Source organism: Stegastes partitus, unplaced genomic scaffold (assembly GCF_000690725.1).
Source record: "Stegastes partitus isolate 25-593 unplaced genomic scaffold, Stegastes_partitus-1.0.2 Scaffold1185, whole genome shotgun sequence".
In the NCBI taxonomy this organism is placed as follows: domain Eukaryota; kingdom Metazoa; phylum Chordata; class Actinopteri; family Pomacentridae; genus Stegastes; species Stegastes partitus.
Window position 1 is genome coordinate 119461 of NW_007578916.1, and position 3025 is coordinate 122485.

Sequence of the window (3025 nt, forward strand, 5' to 3'; positions counted from 1 at the left end):
GATAACTCTACACAGCAGGAATAAAAAAAAAATCTGTTTTGATGTTTAGTACAGTTACAGTAGCCACACGGAATAAAAATACTTCCTTGCCAATGAAAGACTATTTCGTTTCAAACTATTCAGCCCCAATGTTTAATGAAAACCAGCATTTTATGGAATGAAGAACAAAATTACAGACTGAAATATAATAAAATAAAATAAAAAATAGTCAGTAACTTTGTGGGATTGCAAACATGAGACAGAGACGGTGTTTTTTTTTAAGGTGTCTGTTAAGAAGTGACATTACTGACCCAGCTTCAGTTCTGGTTTCCTTAAGCAATGAACCAGGACTCAGGAAAAATGAAAATCTGGAAGTAGAGGAGCAAAAAAATAATGATAAGAAGAAAAAGAAAGGCTTTAAAGATGATGAGTAAAATCTTCAAATGGACAGTAAATGTTGTCACTTTATCATGCCTTGATGGTGATGATAGATGTTCTTGCAGCCTTCCACTTCTCTATGATTAATGATAAAAGCAGCTTTATTGTCTGTTCATTCCTTTACACTCAGAAAAACAATCTCAGTATGAACCTATATAAACCTCCTGATTCTGACAGAGTCCATCTGCAGGACCAGACATGTCCCCTCGTTCTTAGGAAGTGGTGAGTGAAGTGAGGCAGAGTGAGACACGCTCAGATCTGAGTCTCATTTTTGGTTCCTGTAACCCGGCTCAGAGTGAGTCCTCCTCACTGTTTTCTGCTCTCTGATGGATCCGGTTGGCACGCGGCCCTGGTTCTCCAGCGTCAAGTTAAACAGAGAACATCACTTCGAATTTCCTGTCAATGTTTTTTCTTTTTAAATATGCATCAGATTTGCAGAAAGTTGTATGAAGTGTAACATTTTAAACGTTTCACGAGTTAGAAATGAGTCACACATGTGTGGCACATAACTGAGTGAACAGGACTGTCGATGCTCTTTCTGGAAGTCTCGATAGTAATCGGTGGACATTTTGGGAGGCACGGTTACATTATTGGACACATCCATCTGGAGCATCATGTGGCAGGTTGTCTGTCATATTCGGCTGCCTGTAATGATTTCTTTAATATCAAATGGGGAAGGAGTGGACATTAAAGTGCTTCAATACGGTCTTAACTGACCTGGATTTGTCACTGGCTGAACAATTCAAAAACGTTTTGTGCACAACTGGCTAATGTCAGCTGTTTTCTAACCAGACAGACTAAAACAGAAATTTATGTAGTTTTACTTTTTCTCTGAGTCATAAAAGAAGGCGGGCTGCAAGGTGGTGCAGTGGTTAGCACTGTTGCCTCGCAGCAAGAAAGTCGCCAGTTCGCATCCCGGTGAGAACACCCGGGAACTTTCTGGGTGGAGTCTCCATGTTCTCCCCGTGCAGCGTGGGTTCTCTCCAGGTTCTCCGGCTTCGTCTTACAGTCCAAAAACATGTTGAGGTTAATTGGTGTGAATGTGAGTGTGTTTGGTGAGGATTAAGCGGTGTATAGATAATGGATGGATAAAAGAACGCTGCATTTATATTTTTGTTCAGTGTAATTATTAAGATTTGTGCTTCATAAACAATTCAGACTTTCATTAAAAAAAAATAAAACAAATCTGGGGACATTACGAGTTGTTTGTTGTGCAATACGCAGTAGAATAACTTTACTGTAAGTCGACCGCAACTCCCTACTCCCTTGTCTTAACAATGTCACCTGTCACATGTCAGCGGGGAACACGTGACTCCAGGCCTGTCTGAATGAAACTGCCGCCCCGTTTGTTATAGAATTCAGTTTGGGATTCTGNTCCAGCCCCCCATGACCCTAGTGAGGATTAAGCGGTGTATAGATGGACATTCATTTCACTATCCTTCATTGTGGGACAGTGTCAGACCTACATGCAACCACTGAGCTTTGTATTTAAATGTGTGAAGTTTAAAATTAAAGAGTTCTTATATGCAGCTGTCACATCATTGACTGAATGGTAAAATGTATACATTAACTTACACAATTAACACATTTGTACAAGGTTTCCTCTCTTGCAACACTTACAGTGGCAACATGTTTTATTGTAACATTTTATATTTTAGCTCTTCATTGAGCCAACCTGTTCCTAAAGTAGGCAGCACATGGTCCGTCCATTTTAGACGTACAAAGAGTCAAAAACGCCCTCTTTCATGTGAGCGAAGAACAAAACCTGGTTAACACAGACAGCTGAAGACCACCATGAAGATACCTGATATCTCTGCTGGGTTTTTAGGATTTGTAAAGCCAGCTAACATTACAAACCTGACTATGTCAAACTTTCCCCTCAGCTGGCGTCCACTGTGTTCGACGTGCACAGGGTCAAATAAAAATCTGTGAAAGTGTCCTTTAATGTCAGACTCCAGCATAGTCACATGACCTTATCAGTCTCCACCCACCTTCAGCCTGAGCTCAGGTGTAATTAAACAAGACCCTGAACACCTGGACACGTGACCTCTGACCTCAGTGAAGGTCACCTGCACGTGAGGCTGCACCTGAGACACGCACACACATACAGGAGCAGCCGTGCGTGTGTGTGTTTGTGCGTGTGCGTGTGTGTGTTCAGATGACAACAAACCATCTCTGACCCAAACACACCGGAAACCAGACAAACCCGCGCGACCCAGCGACACCACAGCTCCGCGCGTGCACGTCGTGTCGCGCCCGTTGGGCTGCAGCCTCCTCCATCCTCTGTGTCTCATTCACACTCGGCAACACGCACGTCCCCATCACCCGCACGCACGCACACAGGCGCGTGCGCACGCCCCCTCTGCCCGGCACACACCCTCTGTCTGCGCGTGTCGTGCGCGCGCGCCGTTAATCAGCCTCTTACCGCAGAAACGAGCAGATTGTCTTCAGGATCAGGAGCCGATTTGTTGCTGCAGAGGTGATCTCGCGAAGAGCCGCGTCACGTCTCGCGAGAGAAGGGTCAAAGGGGCTGGTCACGTGATCCGACTGTGTAACCCGGTAACATGTAATCAATAATCAATATCAGGCCTCTTAAGCGTTTTTTTTT